General features: G+C 40.0%; 1 long non-coding RNA gene across 6 annotated transcripts in view; it reads right to left on the reverse strand.

The window, feature by feature from the left end:
* The window catches only part of LOC145508237 (uncharacterized), a 49,228-nt gene that overhangs the window by 8,028 nt on the left and 25,983 nt on the right, over positions 1–15,217 (reverse strand). For 2 of the 6 annotated variants that reach the window (XR_014055447.1, XR_014055445.1), the window contains exon 2: positions 760–817. This is a non-coding gene — a long non-coding RNA (uncharacterized LOC145508237). Of the gene's footprint in view, positions 1–175; positions 569–759; positions 818–7,712; positions 7,869–15,217 lie in introns of those variants that run through there. The other 4 variants (XR_014055449.1, XR_014055448.1, XR_014055444.1 and 1 more) reach the window with 3 other exon arrangements.

Genomic DNA, 15,217 nt, shown 5'->3' on the forward strand with positions numbered 1-15,217 from the left:
AAGGGACTTCTGGGCATCTGGCCAGTGGCATAAGGGCATCTGATCTTGAAAGAAAGCACTGAGAACATTCTTCCTTGCGTGTGGCCAGGGACCAGTTCCAAGCCAACATCTCCTCACAGAATGTCCTAAGACTTCAAACGTAATCGAATCTTGCTAAAGGCAATAATGGATTCACCTGATTACACAGCCCCTTCCAGGCAGAAGTGTCTCTTGATTGCTTGCGACAACCAGACCCCACTTTCTTCTCTGAACTTCTCCAGGTCCAAACAGGGATTTCTTTAGTATCCTCATGTCATGGTTATATGTAACCAGCTGGTTAAATCTTTTTTCCTACATGGGTTTGGACTTATGTTTTGGTCTGAAGTTCTTGCTCAGAGCTTGCAGGCTGTTAGACACACTGAAACTATGATCTTAATCCTCACTCTAAGTCCCGCCCCAACATACAGTTAGAGGAACCTGGTGAAAGAGTGGAGGGTTCTGGACCATGCCCAAGAAGAGCCAAGATTTAGGTCAAGTTTCCCAGTGATCACAGAAGCTGCTGTGCTCACACCCTTTGTTCCTCTGGTCTGATGTCCCCCAGTTGCTAAGGAGATGGCAGCAATGGACTTCCATGATTCTGACTTCCATGGATTCTCCCATCAGCCCTATATGGCAGAATGGGTCACACTGAACTCCAACCATCCACCTCAGCTTGAAACAAGGCTCTTCCCATCTTCTGCTGGGAAGTTCTAGGATCAGAAACATGTCCCTTCATCATACCTGAAAGGCTTCCTCCTTTCATTGACCTTGATCTTCCTTTTGATATGTGTGCTTCCACCTAAGGGGATGGGTGTATGTTAAGCTGGGCCATGGCAATATGCCTCAGGCCTTCCCCAGGAGTGAGATCTCCTGGGATTCTCTAAGGATGAGTGGTTAAGACAGGTGGCTTATCAACAAAAGACATTGATTTCTCACAGTTCTAGAGGCTGGGAAGTCCAAGACCATGGTGCAAACAGATTCAGTGTTTGGTGAGGGTCTGTTTTCTCACTGTAACTTCACATGGTGGAAGGGACAAAAGATCTCTCCAGAGCTTCTTTTGTAAGGGCACAGATTCCTTTCAAGAAGGCGCCTCCTTCACAACCTAATCATCTCCCAAATACAATCACAACAGTAATCAAAATAGTATGGAACTAGCATAAAAATAGATACATACCAATGGAACAGAATGAACAGCCCAGCTAAGCCCAAATACATTCAGTAAACTAATATCTGACAAGGTTGCCAAGGAATACACAATAGGAAATCTATGATGTATTTAATAAATAGTGTTGAGCAATCCTAATCCTGGGCATACAACCATCTGTAAGTCTGGGGTTAGCATATGCAAATTATTATATATGGAATGAATAAACAACAGGGTCCTACTGTATAGCACAGGGAACTATATTTTACATCCTGAGATAAACTATATGGAAAAGAATTTTTTAAAGAATGTATATATATATATATATATGTATATATATATATATATAAAACAATCACTTTGTCATATAGCAAAATGAACATAACATTGTAAATCAACTATACTTCTATAAAAAATAAAATGATGTTGGGAAAATTGGATAGCCACATGCAAAAGGATGAAATTGGACCCTTATCTTACAGCATACACAGTAATTAACTCAAAATGTATTGAAGACTTAAATGTAAGACCTGAAAGCATAAACTCCTAGAATAAAACATGAGGAAATAACTCCATGGTATTGGTCTTGGCAATTATGTTTTTAACATGAAATCTAAAGCACATACAACAAAAACAAAAATAAGTAGGACTACATCAAACTAAAGAATTTCTGTAGAGCAAAAGAAGCTATCAACAAAATGAAAAGGCAACCTATGCAATGGGAGAAATGGTTACAAATCATATATCTACAAGGTATTAATATCCAAAATATACAAAAAAGCTCACACAACTTGACAGCAAAATTTAAAAAGCTAATTAAAAATAGGCAAAGGACCTGAATAGACAGTTTTCTACAGAAGACATACAAATGACCAATGGGCAGATAAGCTTCTCAACATCACTAGTCATCAGGGAAATGCAAATCAAAATCCAAGGACATGTTTCCCTGGTGGCTCAGTGGTAAATGCAGGAGACTGGCACACCACAACTATTGAGCCTGTGCTGTAGAGCTCAGGAGCTGCAACTACTGAGGCTTTGTGCCACAACTACTGAAGCCTGAACACTCTAAAGCCTATGCTCCACACAAGAGAAGCCACTGCAATGAGAAGCCCATGTACCATGGCTAGAGAGTAGCCCATGCTCCCTGCAACTGGAGAAAAGGCTCCCACAGCACAGCCAAATAAATAAATAAATAATTTTTTAAAATCCAATGATATTTTCACACCTGTTGGGATGTTTATTATTAAAAAGACAAGAGATAGCAAATATTAGCAAGGACATAGAGAAAAAGGAACATTTGAGCACCACTGATATAGCCTCTATAGACAACACTACAGAGGTTCCTCAAAAAAACAAAATTAGAACTGCAATGTGATTCACCAATTCCATTTCTCAGTACGTATTCAAAGTAAATTAAAATGATATCTCAGAATCATCTGCACACTTACATTCATTACTAACAATAGTCAGGATATAGACACTACCTCAGTGACCAACAACACTAAGTGGATAGAGAAAATGTACATACCTACCACTCAGTATGTACATACATACTGAATGATATTCAGCCATAAAAAGAAAGGAAATCATGCCACTTGTGACAACATAGATAAACCTAGAGGACATCACACTGAGTGAAAAAATACTCAACATAGACAAATACCATATGATCTCGCTTAGATGCAAAATCTCAAAAAACTCAAATTCAGAAAACCAGAAAGTAAAATGGCAGTTTCCAGGTGTCTGGAAGGGAGACATGTTGGTCAAAGGGAACAAACTCCCAATCACAAGATGAAGAAGTACTGGGGATCTAAGGTACAGCATGGTGACTCTAGCTAATAACACCATATTGAATATTTAAAATTTGCTGCAAGACTAAATCTTAAATATTTTCACCACACACACACAAAATGGTAACTATCTGAGGTGAGAGATATGTTAATTAACTTGATTGTGGTAATCATTTTGCAATGTATACATACTTAAAATCATCACATTTTACTCCTTTAAATACATGCACTTTTTCTCATTAATTATACCTCAGTAAAACTGGTGAGGAAAAAGTCATGAAGAATGGTTGGAAGAAGCAGATATGTTCATTATCTTGAATATGATGATGGTTTCACATTCAACAATGTATGTGTCAAAATTTATCAAACTGTACACTTTAATATCTGCAGTTTTGTCATCTCTACTTCAATAAAGATGTTTTTTAAAATAGTGACAGCTATTTTAAAATGGTCTTAATAAAACATTGCACAGCTTTTTTAATTTTATGAAGTTTAAAATGACACAGAAAATATTTATGCACATATCACCTTATCATGATGCATATATCATGTGAAATGTCAGGCTGGATGAAGCACAAGCTGGAATCAAGAGTGCCGGGAGAAATATCAACAACCTCAGATATGCAGATGACAACACCCGTATGGCAGAAAGCGAAAAACTAAAGAGCCTCTTGATGAAAGTGAAAGAGGAGAGTGAAAAAGTTGCCTTAAAACTCAACATTCAGAAAACTAAGATCATGGCATCCAGTCCCATCACTTCATGGGAAATAGATGGGGAAACAGTGGAAACAGTGTCAGACTTTATTTTGGGGAGTTCCAAAATCACTGCAGATGGTGGCTGCAGCTATGAAATTAAAAGAGCTTGCTCCTTGGAAGAAAAGCTATGACAAACCTAGACAGCACATTAAAAAGCAGAGACATTGCTTTGTCAACAAAGGTCTGTCTAGTCAAAGCTAACGTTTTTCCAGTAGTCATGTATGGATGTGAGAGTTGGACTATAAAGAAAGCTGAGCGCTGAAGAATTGATGCTTTTGAACTGTGGTGTTGGAGAAGACTCTTGAGAGTCCATTTGACAGCAAGGAGATCCAACCAGTCCATCCTAAAGGAAATCAGTCCTGAATATTCACTGGAAGGACTGATGCTGAAGCTGAAACTTCAATACTTTGGCCACCTGATTCAAAGAACTGACTCACTGGAAAAGACCCTGATGCTGGGAAAGATTGAAGGCAGGAGGAGAAAGGGACAACAAAGAATGAGATGATTGAATGCCATCACCAACTCAATGGACATGAGTCTGAGCAAGCTCCGGGAGTTGGTGATGCACAGGGAAGCCTGGCATTCTGCAGTGCATGGGGTCGCAAAGAGTTGGACGCATCTGAGCGACTGAACTGAACTGAACCTCACAAAAGCAGAACACATAAATATGGGTATATCATGTCTGTAATTATACAAGATAAAATATTAAACAAAAAACTAGATATAAAATCAACTTTCTTGAGAAACACACAGGTTGTGTCTGAAGAGGTGGGGCTCAAGTGTAACTTCTTTCCTTGTAATTCTCAATATTTTATGAATTTTCTAAAATTGCATTTCTGTTGTAACATAAAAGTCAAACAATTAATTTTATTTATTTAAAATAGATAAAAATAAAAGAAATTTTTAAAAACAGGTCTCTGTTAGTCTTTTGGAAAACCCAGGTTTTCCAAGGGGTGAGCAGTGCCTTTGCCAATAGGAAAAGCTGTCAAACAGGAAAGGGCTGGCTGTTTTTTCCTCATATAAACATTGCCAGCTCAGCTGCCTCAGGGGAGGTCGGTGTAGCATATCTACCTGGAGCAGATCATTCCCCGACCTGAGAGGTTTGTGCTGAATGGCATGCTCATATTTCCCTCTCTGCTCTAGGACAGCCTGCATCAGACCCTGCCAGGAGCCTCCTCAACAAGAAAGTGCCAGCCATGGAGTCTCCCTTCACTGTGTTTGTGTTTCTCATCTTTTGGGCTACAGCACTAGCAGGTAAAATGGGAATCTTCCTGGGAGAATCCTTGTCTAGAATAGCAATTGCACTACATAAACCTATGAATGTACTCCCACCATAAACCCTTTAATTTTTGAAGTAGAAAAAGCATCAATCATCTTTGATGTCAGCAAGGCCTGACCTTGAATCTTGGCTCTCCAAACTGCAGCTGTACAGTTTGAGGCAAAAGTCTGAGCATCTCTGAAATGTAATATCTTCATTTACCAAATGGAAATAATAATAACTTCAGAGTCTTGCAAGGATTAAATAAAATAATGTATAGAATATGCCTATACATATGTATAGTTCCTGACTTATGAGAGTTATCATTATATTTTTATTAGTAATACTCCATTTTGTTTTGCTACTATTGTTGTATCTCTACTCAGGAACATGCCTAGGTATAGTAGTCAATACCAGCAAATAGTAATAACATAATTTTTAAAGCTTTCTAATATACTCAAATTACTCATAGTTAACTTATCATTTGTAGATCCCTCAGGTACACAGGAAAACAGATTAGGAACTGCCATCAATCCAAGAGATTTGATGGGCTTTATGTGACATAAGAAATGTCTGATTAGATGAGGTAGCAGCTGGAGAAATGTGGGGGAGAACACCGGCCAGCCTCATACTCTAGTTTGACCGCATCCATTACTGACTTTGAAAATCTTATCTTGAGAAGTCTCTTCATTTAGTGTTATTGAATCAGTTCACATCCATATGTTGAAGGGTCCTACTTAATTTCTCAATCTCTTATGTATTCTCTAGGCAGATGAACCAGATGTTCAGATCATGTGACTCAACAGGCTAGATTTAAGAATCTATAGAATCCAGACCTCTAGAAGCTCTACAGGCCACTACAATTCCACTATGGCTCATGTCAATGAATCCATGGCCTCTAGATGGTGAACAACTGCATAGAGTCTACACTATTCCCTTCAGTGCTGTATACATGCCCATAGCTTATTATTTTTATAGGAACTTCTTGTTTCTTTATAGAGATCATTACAAATTTCACATATAGACCACTTACTTCACATCTTCTTAGGCATCCATCTTGCTAACCTAGTAACCCTGACCTCCTCCTTTTTTCCGGTGTGTGTTAGTCACTTAGTCATGTCTGACTCTTTGCAACCCCATGGACTATAGCCTGCCAGGTTCCTCTGTCCATGGGATTTTCCAGGCAAGAATACTGGAGTGGATTGCCATTCCCTTCTCCAGGGAATCTTTCTGACCCAGAGATAGAACCTGGATCTCTTGCATTGGCAGGTGGATTCTTTATGGTCTGAGCCACCAGGGAAGCTCCAGGCAAAATAAATGGGGTAAACGCTTACTCAAAATTTCCACAGATGGCCAAATTTTAGCATTCTTTCTCCTTTCAACACTCTCTTACATATGAAAAGAAACATTCATATTCTGACAATTCTATAGAGTTACATGTCCACTAACTGTAGGCCCAGCTCAAACGCCTTGGGCTCCAGTAATACATCCCATCCTCAGAATTGCTTCCATCCTCCTCTGAACTCACACCACCACTCCATGTTGCATATATCTCACTGGACTTGTCATATTTTCTTCTCTCTCATGCATCTTTTGTGCTTCCTTTTTTGCCAAGACCAAATATTCTTTGCAGTATCATACTCAAATCTGAATCTAAACAGCATCTGGACTTATAAAAAACTGGCTTGGGAATGAACAAATAATTAAATATTTTGTTAATGACTATATACATAGGTAACTTGTTTATAGAGTTTATTATTCAATCAATTTGGGCAAAGTTCCAAGTTATTAATTGTCTCAGTCAGTTCAGACTACCATAGCAAAATATCATGCATGGCAAGGCCTAAACAAAATTTATTTTCTCACAGATCCAGAGGCTGGAAAGTCCAAGAGCAACTGAAGACCAACTCAGTTTCTGATAAGAGCTACCTTCCTAGATTGCAGGCAGCCATCTTCTTTCTGTATTTTCTATCAAAAAGGCCACCAATTCTATTGGACTAGGCTCCCCCTCTTATAACCTCATTTAACTTTACTGTTACCTCTAAAGTTCCTATCTCCAAGAACAGTCACATTGGGGAATTATGGTTTCAATATATGAACCTGGGGAGGACATAATTCAATCCGTAGCTTTTTAAATTTTTTCAATTATAGTATCAGACTATGACCAAGTCTCTTGGAATCCACTTTGACAAAAATGGAAGGGCTAGTCATTCTATAGTACAGAAAGGTCTATAGTGAATAATCTTTCCATTCACTTTCTTTCCAGGCTTGAATCCATTATCATCAGAATTATACAGAAGATGTTATAAAAATGGTACCTGCAGACTTGAGTGCTTTGGAAGTGAAATGTTAGTTGCTTACTGTATGTTTCAGCTGGAGTGCTGTCTCAAAGGAAACCCTGACCCCTGACTCAAGAAGCAAGTAAATACCAATTAACTTGACAGAGAATTTAAACTGAACTGTGACACTGTGATGTGCCCACAGTTGTTGTTTTTCAGCATTTTTATAAGCCATCAGAACATCAAAATCTTATAATCTTAGCTTTGAAAAGCTGAGCTGATGTTTTCCTAAAGACAGTTAAGGTTCTCATGAAAACAGGTTATAATATATTTTTTCTTGCTTCAAAGTGATATTCACACTCTTCTCAGTGCCTATTTTTATCTTTACTCATAGAAACGTTGTCTACATTATTTACAGAGGCCCCCAAATTACAGAAACATCTTTTCTCACCTAGGCTTTACCTTACCATATCTTCAGTCCCCTATTCACCTTTTCTTTGATCCTCTCATCTGTAGAGGAACAGACCTGCTCCCGCCTCTAACGACCTTGTATATCTCTCATTTGGACCACTTTGACTTCACTTAAGGCTGCACGAGTCTTGACTGGGTCTGACCCTGCAGGTCTTGAAACACAAGGACAAAAGCTATGTTACAATAGGCTGTAACAAAGCAGGTTCTCATCCACCTCCCTGGTTTCCGAGAATGAAATCATGTGACTTTCCACCTCAATCCCCTTGGGTTCAGCTATCAGACCACTTGGCCATGGTTGAGAGTTGGCTTCTCCACAGCTGAGTGGCTCACCACCTCTGCCATCCACCATCTGGCCACTCAGGGGAAGTGCCATCCTGTGAGACTAGGAGCTAACACACAACTGGTCTTGCTTTGCTGTGTATAAGTAATAAACTGTCCCATTAGAATTTTATTGTTTTGTTTACCAGTGAGCCTTACAAAAGTACAACAGGCAGGGACTTCCCTGGCAGTCCAGGATCCCACATGCCCTGCAGTGTGGCCAAAAGAGAAAAAGAAAGCAGAAGGAAAAAAAGTGTGACAGGCAAACCTAGCAACTTCCACTAGGGTACTGGTTGTCCCACTGACTACTGTGGTGCTGCTGCACATCTGCCTCACCGCTCAACGTCATCAACCCATGTACAGATGCACCAATAAGTTCTGCACATGCTGCTCAGGATAAGGGGTGCAGCGGTGGAAAGGGGCAGATTCTGAGTGCGCAGCAATCTTCTTCAGCTTCACTGCTGAATTCAGCTCAGACTCTCTCATAATTCTGAGAGGGCAGGGATCTAGCTGCAAAGAGCCAATCACTGACCTAGAATAGGACTGAGAAAACAGTGCTGAAGTCCTGGCCTGAATGACAGCACTGCCTTTCCAGCTACTCACTGATACTGAGAAAAGACGAAAGGAGAACAGTGGTTGAAACGAATGAAGGGTTGTAAGGGGTTCCACATTCCCAGACACTATTCAACCCTTGGTAAAATCCAGTGTTGGTGTCTTTAGCAGGAAGATACTAAAAATCCTCTTCTCAGAGGCCCAAATTCTCCTGTGGAGTCATTAGGGAACAGGGGATAAAAAAGGGATGGGATTAGACATGACCTGGAGAGAGAACCATGGTTCAGTATCCAGAGTAAGGAAGGCATCCAGACAGGACCCAAGGAAACTCTCAGACTCTGAAGGAAGCAGGGGATCCTTATATGAGCACATTGACTCCTCTGGAAATGTCCTCAAAATACTCCACAATCCTTAGGCTTGCTTCACATTTTACTCTTTCAGTTAAGATGTACATTCTTTATACACAGAGATAAACTGAAACTTGAAAATATCCCAGCCTGCTGACTATCTGAAGAGCCTCTCTTTTCAGCTGGATGAGGGAGCACTGTTAGAGACCCATTAGAGAGGTGATCTCCAAAGCAAGAGCGAGAACCTGTATCTCTCTTGATACTTAATGTCAAGAGACATTCATTCATCAAGGGTTGAATAAAGGTGATAATTGTCAATGGCATTTTTTTACAGAATAAAAATAACAATTCTAAAATTCATACGGAACCACGAAAGATCCCAGATAGTCAAAACAATGTTGAGAAAGAAGAGCAAAGGTAGAGGCATCATACTTCTTAGTTACAAACTATATTATAAAGCTACAGTAATCAAAAGAGTATGGTACTGGCATAAAAACATACACATAGATCAATGGAACAGAAATAAGAACCCAGAAATAAACCTATGCATATATGATCAAGAACATAGTCACTCCCGGTCATCTCTAATCCCATTCATTTCACATGAAAGCCAAGAACACTCAATGGAGAAAAGATAGTGAAACGAAAATTAAAAAACACAATAAGATATCACTTCACACCTATTTGAATCAGCCATCTGATCAGGTGTGAAATGATATCTTTTTTATGACTAATATTCCATTGTGTGCTGTGTGTGTGTGTGTGTGTGTGTGTATATCACATCTTGCTAAAGCTCAACGTTCAGAAAACTAAGATCATGGCATCTGGTCCAATCACTTCATGGCAAATAGATGGAGAAACAGTGGAAACAGTGTCAGACCTTATTTTTTGGGGCTCCAAAATCACTGCTGATGGTGATTGCAGCCATGAAATTAAAAGACACTTACTCCTTGGAAAGAAGGTTATGGCCAACCTAGATGGCATATTTAAAAGCAGAGACATTACTTTGCCAACAAAAGTCCATCTAGTCAAGGCTATGGTTTTTCCAGTATTCATGTATGGATGTGAGAGTTGGACGGTGAAGAAAGCTGAGCGCCAAAGAATTGATGCTTTTGAACTGTGGTGTTGGAGAAGACTCTTGAGAGTCCCTTGGACTGCAAGGAGATCCAATCAATCCATCCTAAAGGAGATCAGTCCTGGGTGTTCATTGGAAGGACTGATGTTGAAGCTGAAACTCCAATACTTTGGCCACCTCATGCAAAGAGTTGACTCACTGGAAAAGACCCTGATGCTGGGTAGGATTGGGGGCAGGAGGAGAAGGGGACGACAGAGGATGAGATGGTTGGATGGCATCACTGACTCGATGGACATGGGTTTGGGTAGACTCTGGGAGTTGGTGATGGACAGAGAGGCCTGGAGTGCTGCAATTCATGCGGTCACAGAGAGTCAGACATGACTGAGAGACTGAACTGAACTGAACTGATAAACATATACACATACATACATATATGTGTGTATATATATAAACAAAATATGCTATATATATGCATGTGTGTGTGTGTATCTATACATACACATAAACATACAATGGAATATTACTTAGTCATAAAAATGAATGAGATTTTGCCATCTGCAGCAATATATTGGACCTGGAGGGTATTATGCTAAGTGAAATAAATCAGGCAAAGAAAGACAAATACTGTATGATATCACTTATATGTGGAATCTAAAAAATAAAACAAACCAATGAATATAATAGAAAAGAAACAGAGTTATAGATATGGAGAACATACTAGTAGCTACCAGTAGGGAGAAGGAAGGAAGGAAGGGCAAGTCAGGAGTAGGGGATTAAGAGGTACAAACAACTATGTGGGAAATAAATAAGCTATAAGAGTATATTGTACAACACAGGAAATATACTCACTATCTTATAAATAACATTTATAAGAGTATAACATTTAAAAAATTTGAATCACTATATTGTACACCTGAAACTCAGATAATATTGTACATCAACTATATTGCAATTAAAAATAATCACTAAAATAATTACTAAAATATGTTCTTCATAAAGCAGTAAATTAAGCAAAGAGAGAAGAATTAAGATGAAAAAGCAGTAATAAGTATGCAATAAGTTAATTATTTACATTAGAGAATACAAATAAGCAAGGACTATTAAAAATAAAATGCATGTATGAGTAATTTAAAAGTATAAAAATAAGGTTAAAACATTAAACAACATGAAAAGGGGGAAGAAAATTACTACAAGAAAACATTCCACAGTCTTTGTATTATTGGAGGAACATGAAGATAATGATTAATTTTAGAGACATTTTTTAAGATAGGTTTACTGATTAAAAATAGCTCATTGCTATAAGAATAAAAACAGAATGTGTAACTTCCAAGCCAAAGGAAGCACAAACAATACAAGCAAAAATCAATCAATAGATCAATCAGTAAAATGGTAAATAAAAAGTACAAAAAATACTTTTAAGATTGAATTTTTAATCTGGCAATAACCTATTTATAAGAGTGACAACAACACCTAAAGACAAAGAAAGGAGGGATATAAAAGATGGAAAAAATACGTCAATTCTAGCAAAGACTGCTTATTGTATACCCCAGTATACTCTTCTCCTATTTTTCTTTAGTGATGAGCCAGAGAACAGGGGCCCCGAAGCCTTTCACTCTATAGATGCAGCTCAGCAGTCCATTCACTAATGTGCTTTATCATTCCATATCTCTTAGCAGACATAAATACTGAGGCCTGTAAAGTAGATATGCACTGCCGGGCAGAAATACCTCCTGGTTTACAAAGATCAGGGCTCTGATACGTGTGTGGCTGTGTCCTTTAGCTTTGTATTTTAACGCTGTAAGAGTGGGTACCTACAACTGGTGGCTCAATGGTAAAGAATCCGCCTGCCAAAGCAGGAGATGTGGGTTTGATCTCCGGGTCAGAAAGATCTCCTAGAGAATGAAATGGCAACCCACTCCAGTATTTTTGCCTGGCAAATCCCATGGTCAGAGGAGCCTGGTGGGTTATAGCCCATCTGGTTAAAAAAGAGTTGGACATGACTGAGTGTCTAAACAACAAGTTTAGACTTATTACATCTCCCTGTTTCTTATCATTAGTGTAAGTAAATGTAAATTTTAGTCGCTCAGTCATGTCCAACTCTTTGCGATCCCATTGTTAGCTAGTTAGAATAGGAAAAAGAAGTCCAAAATGGCAGTGGCTAAAAGACAAAGAAGGGAAAAGCCCACGAAAATAGAACAAAGGAGGTTCCAGGACCAGAGTGAGGACCTCAGGGAAAACAAACAGCCATACCGGCTAGCCCAATTTACATAGGGCAGGCTCAAGGGGTAGGAGACAAATGTATGAAAGGAGGAAGTCTATAAGGATTGAGGCCTCTCTTCTCTTGTCTTTTGGTTGGCCTGCCCTCACTCCTCAAGGGTGTACTATCAAGGGTGTACTATCCTTTGTTTTTCCTAATAAAACTGAGCTATAACGCTGCTCCGTCCGTCGCTTTAAATTTTTGCTGTGGCAAGACAGAACCGAGGAAATTACACGCTCCCCCAATTGAGGGACTCTGGAGAGGCTCCTCCCCAGCATGTCCCGAAGGCTCCACTATCCTCTGCACCCCAGTAACTGTTGTCCAAGTGAGTCAGGGTTCGTCTGTCCTTAATCTTCTTTGTGCCAAGAATCAGGCCAATGAAAACTGTGAGCACAGGTCAGGTATTTAGCAGATTTTCTGGCAGGTTATGAAGGGGATTCCTCAGCACGTTTTTCCCACTTCTTTTTCCTCCCATCCTTCAGCTCCTCTCTCCCAGGACTTGAGCCAGGCCAAAACCCATTGTTCAGATTCAGAGAGAAGCACGTTCCACAGGGTGTGGGCCATCACAGAGGAGAGTGCAGTGGCCATGGAATTTTCAGGCTGGGTGATTTCATATGCTAATGAGTGGGAGGATCATTCCAACAATTAGAGAACCACTCACTCCTCCGTCTTTTGACAGTGCCTTGGAACTGTCTTGGTGCCCCTGGGTATGTGTTTAGCTTGCACATTGAGGATCAAGGTTTAGTTGAATTTGACTTGTCATCTTGGACCCATTTGATTTTAATCGGTTTATGTTATTCCCTTGGGCTATGTCATTCTCTCAAAAGTTGTGCCCTGCCCCCTTCCCTCCTGTTTCATGCTCTTTTCCTGAGCCCCGTCTGGGTCCACAATGTTGCCTTTACAATCTTCTTGAGGGACAACCAGAAAATAGCTGGCCCTGGGAGGGAAATACTGTATAATATCCAATCCCTCTAGATATTCAGGCCTTCATCTTCCGTGTTTCCTACAACATGTGCAATAACAGCATCTCTCAGTGAACACTAGGGTGAGTGACAGGCACACAATGCCTGCTAGAAGTCCATCTGTTTGTGGCATCGTTTCAAGAGCAATTGGGCTTCCAAGGATAATGTTTGCTACTTTGGGAGTTAGCCCTGCAGGCTGATTGGGCCCAAACTCTTACCATCTTTCTCCTAAAGTTACAAACATACCCCTGGATCAAATCTCCACTCCACTTTCATGGAACTTCTGGTCTATTGCCTCTTATCAATTTGTTTTTAAGCCACTTACTAACTCCTACAACCAGGACCTTGCCCTCTTGTAGGCAATGTCTCTCCAGCCAGCCTATTATTAAAATGCCCCTAACAGAAGCAGAAGACATTAAGAAGAGGTGGCAAGAATACACAGAAGAACTATGCAAAAAAGATCTTCACGACCCAGATAATCACGATGGTATGATCACTCACCTAGAGCCACATCCTGGAATGTGAAGTCAAGTGGGCCTTAGGAAGCATCACTACGAACAAGGCTAGTGGAGGTGATGGAATTCCAGTTGAGCTATTTCAAATCCTCAAAGATGATGCTGTGAAAGTGCTGGACTCGATATTTCAGCATATTGGGAAAACTCAGCAGTGGCCACAGGACTGGAAAAGGTCAGTTTTCATTCCAATCCCAAAGAAAGGCAATGCCAAAGAATGCTCAAACTACCGCACAACTGCACTTATCTCACACACTAACAAAGTAATGCTCAAAATTCTCCAAGCCAGCCTTCAACAGTACTTGAACCATGAACTTCCAGATGTTCAATCTGGCTTTAGAAAAGGCAGAGGAACCAGAGATCAAATTGCCAACATCCGTTGGATCATCGAAAAAGCAAGAGAGTTCCAGAAAAACATCTATTTCTGCTTTATTGACTATGCCAAAACCTTTGACTGTGTGGATCACCACAAACTGTGGGAACTCTTAAAGAGATGGAAATACCAGACCACTTGACCTGCCTTTTGAGAAACCTGTATGCAGGTCAGGAAGCAACAGTTAGAACTGGACATGGAAAACCAGACTGGTTCCAAATAGGGAAAGGAGTATGTCAAGGCTGTGTACTGTCACCCTGCTTATTTAACTTTTATGCAAAGTACATCATAAGAAACGCTGGCCTGGATAAATTACAAGCTGTAATCAAGATTGCCGGGAGAAATATCAATAATCTCAGATATGCAGATGACACCACCCTTATCGCAGAAAGCTAAGAAGAACTAAAAAGCCTCTTGATGTTAGTGAAAGAGGAGAGTGAAAAATCTGGCTTAAAGCTCAATATTCAGAAAACTAAGATCATGGCCTCTGGTCCCATCACTTCATGGAAAATAGACGGGGAAACAATGCAAACAGTGACAAACTTTATTTTGGGGGGCTCCAAAATCACTGCATATGGTGTTTGCAGCCATGAAATTAAAAGAGGCTTGCTCCTTAGAAGAAAACTTATGACCAACCTAGACAGCATATTAAAAAGCAGAGACATTACTTTGCCAACAAAGGTCTGTCTAATCAAGGCTATGGTTTTTCCAGTAGTCATGTATGGATATGAGAGTTGGACTATAAAGAAAGCTGAGCACTGTAGAATTGATGCTTTTGAACTGTGGTTTAAGAGTCCCTTGGACTGCAAGGAGATCCAACCAGTCCATCCTAAAAGAAATCAGCCCTGAAGAAGGACTGATGTTGAAGGTGAAACTCCAATACTTTGGCCACCTGATGTGAAGAACTGACTCATTGGAAAAGACCCTGATGCTGGGGAAGATTGAGGGTAGGAGGAGAAGGGGACAACAGACGATGAGATGGTGGATGGCATCACCGACTCAATGGACATGATTATGAGTAAGCTCCAGGAGTTGGTGATGGACAGGGAGGCCTGGTGTGCTGCAGTCCATAGGGTTGCAAAGAGTCAGACACAGCTGAGCAACT

This window comes from Giraffa tippelskirchi, chromosome 1 (genome assembly GCF_054371585.1).
Source record: "Giraffa tippelskirchi isolate mGirTip1 chromosome 1, T2T-mGirTip1v1.2.pri, whole genome shotgun sequence".
NCBI classification, from domain to species: Eukaryota; Metazoa; Chordata; class Mammalia; order Artiodactyla; family Giraffidae; genus Giraffa; species Giraffa tippelskirchi.